This window comes from Equus asinus, chromosome 18, assembly GCF_041296235.1.
Source record: "Equus asinus isolate D_3611 breed Donkey chromosome 18, EquAss-T2T_v2, whole genome shotgun sequence".
NCBI lineage: Eukaryota > Metazoa > Chordata > Mammalia > Perissodactyla > Equidae > Equus > Equus asinus.
Window position 1 is genome coordinate 34,213,206 of NC_091807.1, and position 8,281 is coordinate 34,221,486.

An 8,281-nucleotide genomic window follows, 5' to 3' on the forward strand; every position below is an offset into this window, starting at 1 on the left:
GGGAAGGTGATTGATGGGCACCCCATTGTTGGCACGCCACTGTGAAGCCACCGAGGGGGTGTGTCCAGGGAAATCCACTCATGGCTGCCTCACCCGCTGGCACTCTGCCATGAACCACCCTGGGCAGTGGGTGTGCCATGGAAGCATTTGTGGGAAACTCACTGCAAGCTGCTGGGGTACCTGGGAAGCCATCCAAGGAGAAACGTCTAGCCAGCAGCACTCATTAATACCAAATGAACCAAATTATCAATATGGGGTCAAGTGTTTATTTAATTTTATAAAGAAGGAAGATAAAGATTCTTAGTTTCAACATAACCACCTACTCATTTGCCAAATTCCCAAAGTCCTGGTTGCACTCTAGCGTAGACTTAAAGATAGCCCCAGGGTATTGATGGGCACACTTCAAGTGTGCAATTCATCAGTTTTGATGTCTGCTTGCACCTGTGTAACCACCACCACTGTCAGGAGAACAATCGCGTCTCCTCCAAAACCCCATTGCCATTTGTGATCCGTCATCCCTTCCGTCTCATTCCTAGGCAACCACTGATCTGCCCGGAGTCTTTTTAATTGGTTAAAACAATCTGAAAATTTATATAGAAGAATCAGTGCCTGAAAGAATAGCCAAGAAAGGCATGATGAAGAAGACGGACAAGAGGCTCTTGTTTTCTCAAATGTCAGAACGTTCTAGAAAGTCAGTGCAATCACAGTGGTATGGTATTGGTCTAAGAATAGGCAATTAAATCAGAGGAAGAACGGACAAGCCAGGAATCCAACCCACTATCTGCAAAGGGAATTTAAGTCATGACAAAGGCGGCAGTTCTGTTTGGTGGCAAAGGTTTCTTGACATGGCAGACACTGTGTGTTCTCAGTCTAATGGGAGCTCACACACATCAATAATTTAATGTAATATGGGCACAATTCAAGGTTTTGCAGGTTCAGTGGGTAACAGAGGGTGTAACACTTGAGAAGGATTTTGAATGATAAGTGCGTTTGTTTGAGGAACAAGGAAGTCCCGTTTTGGCCTCCTGACCTCCAGAACTGTAAGGTGATACACTGGTGTCGTGTTAAGCCACTAGAGTTGTGGTAGTTTGTTCCAGCAGCCACAGGAAACCAACTCAAGCAGCGAGTAGATCAGATTGGTGGAACATCAAGTGTAAGATGAAAGTGGAGGAGATGAAGGCAGAGTGGGAGTCAGGGGCCGGATCATGGGGTCCTCGGATGTCCCCTAAGGGGCGTGACGCCACAGGAGATGGCAGTGACTCCTGTTTTAGGATCCTCACGTTGGTGGGAGGGTGTTGAGGCAGAGAGGCAGTTTGGGAGCACACTCTTGCTTGTATATTGATTCCGTTTCATCTCGGTAACCTCGCTCTCTACAACAGTCTCTCAGGGGAGGTGTTGATGGGTATCACTGTCGTTGTACCTGAAGGATCACATCTTCTTTCTATTTCAGGGTTTCTACCACGTTCCCCTTGACCTTCCCTTCTACAGCCTGGCCTGATTCGGGGGTCACGAGGCAGGAGAACCATGGGCAAGAGGGAGCTCGGAGTGCGTAAGAGTCACCAGGAGGAGGGGATGGTGAAGGTGGCAGTGGGAGCAGGAGAGGCCAGGCAGGAGGCACTGAGGGCCCTCATACATCATCTGTGACAGTCGCTGCCCATCTTGATCCAGAGTCAAGGTCAAAGAGCTTTGCCTCGGTCCTCTGGGGGCTGTTCCGTGGCTGTCACCTCTGCTATCATCCGGGGTATCTGTGCACGGAAACCCCCTTTACTGAGGTACTCCCGGGGGTAGTGACTGGGAGAGCCAAAAATATTCTAATTATCCTTGTTTATTATGATTATTATAATCATTATATGTAAGTCTTTCGTCTAAAGTTCATCGGACCCAATTTAATTAACTCCAAGGCTCAGGCAGGTCAATTCATGATTATTTTTGTGTTTGCTCAAAAGGATTTTTCTTGTGGACAGCGAGTGACACGAGTGCTCGTTATTCGGTGACCAGTGGAGCTCCATGAGACACCCCCTCAGTTCCAGGAGTTGCTGTTTTGTGCAAGTATTAGTCTCCAAGTTTAGTGGGCCTTGGACAATTAAGAGGCTGCTATTTTTAAGCCAAGTGGAATTCTCACTGTGCTTGTGTGTTGTGGTGTCGGAGCTGGATGGACACAGAGGCCCTCCCACCCCTCCTGACTCGCTCCAGGGACCCGCTGGTGACAGCTGTGTGCTGAGACAGTCGGGGGTGGTGCTGTCATAGGTTCTGAAGCAGGTGGCAGGGGAAACCGAGTGGATGCTGCCTGGGTCTGCAGATCTTGTTTGAATCCCTCTTTTGTGAGAAGAGAAGGGAAAAGAGTTTATAAGATAATGAAACAGGATTTTTGTCTTCCCATCGGTGATCTGTTAGATGGTCAAGAATGTGCAAGAACCCTCTCCTCCCAATGCATTGCAGTGTGTCTTTTGAGAAAATGCAAGAATTGAGGATTTTTCTGTCAACCTATGTGGCCAAAGGGTCATTCTTGTCAAGAATAGTTAGAACTGGGGGTGGAGGTGGAAGAGGTGGAGAAGCTGAAGGCAAAGGAGGGGGGCTGCCCTGGCCTGGGCTGTGAGTGGGGATGCCCAACCATGTGTAGAGTCCAGGGGTCTGTGCTGGGGCAGGATGCTATCAAGGGCAACCTAAGGGTCAGTTCCATCTTCTTGAGTACTTGGGAGGAATGTGGAAAAACAAATTGGCAAAGTTGACACAAAGCTTTTCCGTGTCAGATATCCAAACCGCTCTGTATTTCTGGAAGTCCAGGAAACCCAGGAACCAGGACTGAGATGTGGGAGTTTGGGTCCCGAAATCAGCAAGACGTCAAACATTTGCATGGATGATCAGACTCAGGGAGAAAGCCTCTTAGTGTCAGTGTTGTCTGTAATTAATCTTCAAGCATCTCATTGAAAAGACTGCAGAGAAGGGAGGAGCTGAAATGTTTCTATGGAAGAAGGAACGGTGAGTGGAAGGGTTACTGGGGAACTCACTATGACAAACGTCCACACTGCTGTCCACACTGTCAAGGGCGTTGCGTTGGGTGTGCTATGAATATGGAAGTGCAGGGGAGGGAGGCCTTCCCCTCGGGACCTCTGACCCGAGTCTCCTATCGACCTGTAGCTCGTCACCTCCCCCTTGGGGCTCAGGGTGTTGGGGGGACCTACCATTCTTCCTGAAGACTCGAACTCATTGCCTTTGATTCAACACAGATCAGACTTGCAGCCAGTTCGCCTTTGGAGGGAATGTTCTTAAGCTATGGCTCCAGGGGTTTGGTGACCAGTGACAGGGCTGTTAGAAGGGAGACACAGTGAGGAATTGAGTTCATCGAGATTGGCTTTTTATTTGCTTCCTTACTCAAAAGGATTAGCCGTTTATGGTTTCAGGGTAATAATTCTGTTTAGTGCAGTAAACAATTACTTAATACCTAGTACTGTATGTCCTCGAGTCTCAGACACTGTCAGTGGTAGTAAGATGGACCATTAGTTTATAATAGCTATGTGGGAAGAAATGCCATGACTCATAAAAAGAAGGATTCTCCTTGCTTTGTCTGATGACGTGTGTTGGGTAGACTCTGGTAGGGTACAAGTGGCAGAAATGCCTGGGGTGTCCCTCAGGCATGGGCGTTTCTTATGCAGGTCCTAAGGGACAGAGGGCGAACAGGTGCCTCACATGCCAGGTGTGGGAGCCACAGGACCCTGGGGAACTGAAGGCGGGCAGGGCCCAGGCAGCCCTGAGACTGTGTGCCCAGCTCACTGCCACAAGACTTCCCCACAGTGCCCCTGGGTCAGCTGCCCTGCCGCTCCCAGCCCTCTTTTCCTTCCCCAGGTGCCGCAGCGCCCTGACGCAGGCCCTTCACGTGGATCTCGCCTGGCCCCTGTAGGCAGTGGAGTTGATATCTCTCACCCTTGTGGAGCCAAGCTCTTGTGCTGGCCACCTCAGAGGTCCCACTGGCTCAAAGACTGAGTCCCTGTGGCTAGATGCCGCAGAGGCAGGTCACGGGATCAACCTACCTCTGGGTGGGGCTTAGGGCCAGGTGCCTCTGAACATTAGGCCCCCCTTTCCCACAGAGGATTGTCTTCGCTCACGCTGCTAGAACAAATTACCAGAGGCTGAGGGCCTTAACAGCACACTTATTTCTCACGGTCATGGGGGCTGAGAAGTCCACGATCAAGGTGCCAGTGGATTGGTGTCTGGTGAGAGCTTCCGGTTTGCAGACAGCCGTCTTCTCATTATGTCCTCACATGGCAGAGAGGGATGGAGAGAGAGGCCCTCTCTCTTGTTTCTCCTTATAAGGGCACTAATCTCATTCAAGAGGGCTCCACCCTCTTGACCTGAGGACTTCCCAAAGCCCCCACCTCCTAATACCATCATCTTTGAGAGTTAGGATTTCAACGTATGAATTTTGAAGGGACAAAATATTTAGTTCATGCCACACTGATTGAGTGACGTGTGAGATGGAAGATTTATTAATGGAAGTTCTTGTTTTTCCCAATCATAAAAATCATACTCTTGGGGCTGGCCCTGTGGCCTAATGGTTAAGTTTGGTGTGCTTTGCTTCAGCAGCCAGGGTTCGGTTCCTGGGCGTGGACCTACACCGCTCATTGGCAGCCAGGCTGTGGTGGCGACGCATGCAAAAAACAGAGGAAGATTGGCATAGATGTTAGCTCAGGCTGAATCTTCCTCAGCAAGAAAAAAAATCATATTCTTATTAAAATAAAACCCCCCAAATAAAGTGAATAAATGAGGAAAAAGTAAAAATTCCCCAGGAATTTCTCTTAAATAGTTATGATTAATACTCTGGAGTAGCTGCTTCTAGAATTTTATATACAAGTATAAAAATGAGATACTAAAAAAGATATTTTAAAAATGGGGTACTATGTAGATACTATACTACAAAAAATAGGATGTTATGCAAAGTTTTCTGAAGCTGTTTTGTTCTTCATTTGTCAATGTCATGAACATTCTTTCCAAAGGAGGATGTATACCCCAACCTTGTACTTCTAATAGTTGTGTGCTATTCTTCTGGGATGATGTAACCTAGTCTGTTTAACCAAGCCCCTGTTGATAGACATAGATTGTTTATGATTTTTTTTTGTTGTTGAGGAAGACTGGCCCTGAGCTAACATCTGTGCCCATCCTCCACTATTTTGTATGTGGGATGCCTGCCACAGCATGGCTTGATAAGTGGTGCGTAGGTCTGCACCTGGGATCTGAACTGGTGACCCCAGGCTGCCAAAGCTGAGTGTGCAGACTTAACTGCTATGTCACCGGGCTGGCCAAAATTCAAAGAGAGAGAGAAAAATATTAAAAGTAGGCAGAAAAAAACTCCTCACCTTACATACACAGGAACAACAATAAGAAAGACTCTGACTTATCATCAGAAACAATGTAAGACAGAACACAATGGCACATTTTTTAAAGTGCTAAAAGGAAAAATTGTGAATCTAGAATTCTATTTCCAGAGAAAATAGCTTTCAAAAATAAAGATGAAATAATTCATATTCAGAAACAAAAAAGTTGGGAAAATTTGTAACCAGCACACCTGCTCTACAGGAAATGTTATAGAAAGTTCTTCAGGCTGAATGAAAATTGTACCAGAGGAAATTTGAATCAACACACAAAAATGAGAAGTTCAAGAATGGTAAATATGTATAAAAGTATGAAAATTTTTTCTAATTTCCTAATTTCTTTGAAAGCCAACTTGCTTTTAAAAGTAAAACTATTCACATGTTGTAGGGCTTATAACATATGTAGATGTAAAATTTCTGACAACAGTAGCACGTGAAGGGAGAGAGAAAAAGTAAATGTATTTTTGTAAGTTTCTTACGTTATATGGGAAGTAGTATAATATTGATTCAAGTAGATTGTGATGTTATGGATGTATATCATAATCTTACAGCAACCACTAAAAAACTAATTCATGAATAGCTAAGTATGCATAAAGGAGAAAAAATGAAGCATGAAAACATACTTGATCAATCAAAAAACCAGGCAGTAAGGGAAAAGGAAATAATGAATATATAGGACGAATAGAAAACAAATAGAATTATAATAGATTTAAACCCAAACATTTGATTATCTACAATAAATATAAATGAAATAAAAACTACATTTAAAAGGTGGAGATTGTCAGATTAGATAAAACAGCAAGACTCAGTGTTGGACGTTTACAGGAGACATGCTTTTAATATAAAGGCAGAGTCAGCTTAAGAATTAAATGAAAGAAGAAGATATACTATACAAACTCAAACTATAGGAAAGCTGGAATGACTATATTAATGCCAGATTACCAGACATAAAGAAGTATTAACAGACATGATGAGGGAGCATTTTGTAATGATAAAGGGCAATACGAGAAGAAGACGTAACAATCCTAAATGTGTATGTACCTAATAATAGCTTCAGAATATATGAAGCAAAACCCAACAGAACTGTAGGGAGAAATTTCCACAATTATAGTTGGAGATTTTGGAAATCTTCTTTCCATAGTTGATGTAACTGGCAGTCAAAAATATTAGTGAAGATAAAAAAGATTTGAATAATCCTATTGACTAACTTAACCTGTTTATCATTTACCAAACACTAAAGCCAGCAACATCTGAACACATATCCCTTTTTAAGTGCATATGGAACAGTCACTAAACTAGACCACAGAATAAATCTCAACACTTTGAAAAGTATTGAAATAATGCTTTCTGATCACAATAGAATTAATTAAAAATAGAAAATCCTCAAATATTTGAAAACTGAGCAACGTGTTTTTAAATAACCTATGGACTAAAGAAGAAGTCACAAGGAAAATTAGAAAGTATTTTAAAGAATTTTAGATTTTGTGAAATTCGCCTAAAGTCGTGCATAGAGGGAAAGTTATAGCTTTAAATACATATATTCAATAAGAAGAAAAGTTTAACATCAATGGTCCATTAAGCTAAAAATAAAGAAAAATAGTAAATGCCAAGTAAATAGAAGGAAGGCAATAATAATATGAACAGAAATTAATTAAATGAAAAATGGAGAGACTGTAGAGAAAATCAATAAAACAAAAAGTTGACTCTTAGGAGAGATTAAAACATTTGTAGACTAAAGAAAAAACTAAATTACTAATATGAGGAATTTAATTTTCCTGATATTTCTGCTAATAAATTCAGAATTTTTTTTCCATATGGCTATCCAGTCTCTTGGGCACCATTTGTTGGAAAGAATATCCTTTCCCGCTTTGAGTTAGCTTGGCACCTTTGTTGAAAATCAATTGACCATGTAAGTGTGGCTCTCGTTCTAGAAGCCGATGACCTATTTGTCTACCTCTTTGCCAACGCGCACAGTCTCGATCGCTATATATTTATAGTCTTAAAGTCTTAAAATCAAATAGTATAATTTCTCCAACTTTAATCTTGTTTTTCAAAATTGTTTTGGATATTCTATAGCATTTCTATCAAAACTGCATTTCTATAACAATTTTAGAATCACCTCATCAAATTCAAAAATTGCTTTTCAAAAAGTGATACCACTGAATTATACAGTGTTTATGGGAGGAAGCAAGAGCTAAGCCGAGAGCAGATACAGGGCCATGAGCAGTTTCTGAGAAAGACTAGAGGAGGCCAGAGGTCTACAGTGAACTGCATTATATTCACGCCACTGACTTCAGACGTGTAATAAAGTGGAGGGAGTCTTTTCACATCACATATTTACTTTAGAATTATCTAACACAACAAATGTACAACAAATCTATCTAAACTAAACTTTTTTTTTTTTTTTTATGGCACACACTTTTCTTTGAGGTAGGGTTAGGAATCTGGAGTCCCCCAGTGTTCAGGTGTGGGTTGTTGTGGGTGCCCTCTCTCCAGGAGCCTGTGTATTGCACTGGATGCTGGGGGTTGGATCCACAGAGAGAGATCCAGAGTTTCTGGCCAAGGACTAGACCCACAGGTGTGGTGAGAGTGAAGGGACTGCAACATTCCTGCATGGGAGCAAGTGTTGCTGAGCTCTGAAAACTCAGAGATTTTATACGTACTCAGTAAACTCCGTTGGTTGGTCTTAGACAGGAATAGCGTTTCTTCTGGCCCAGCCCTCCAGTCCTAGGTTTAGGTATATGCCAATTACGCATCCCTAAGGGTTCACCCTGATAAGGTGGGATAGACCTTCCCCGGCTCTTGTGGGTTGGTACTCATTAGGTGCTGTGGCCGGAACAAAGATTTAGAGTCTCAATTTATGCTCATACGTTATCCGCCTGGATTGAGATCATTGCATTACTATTTCACAGTCG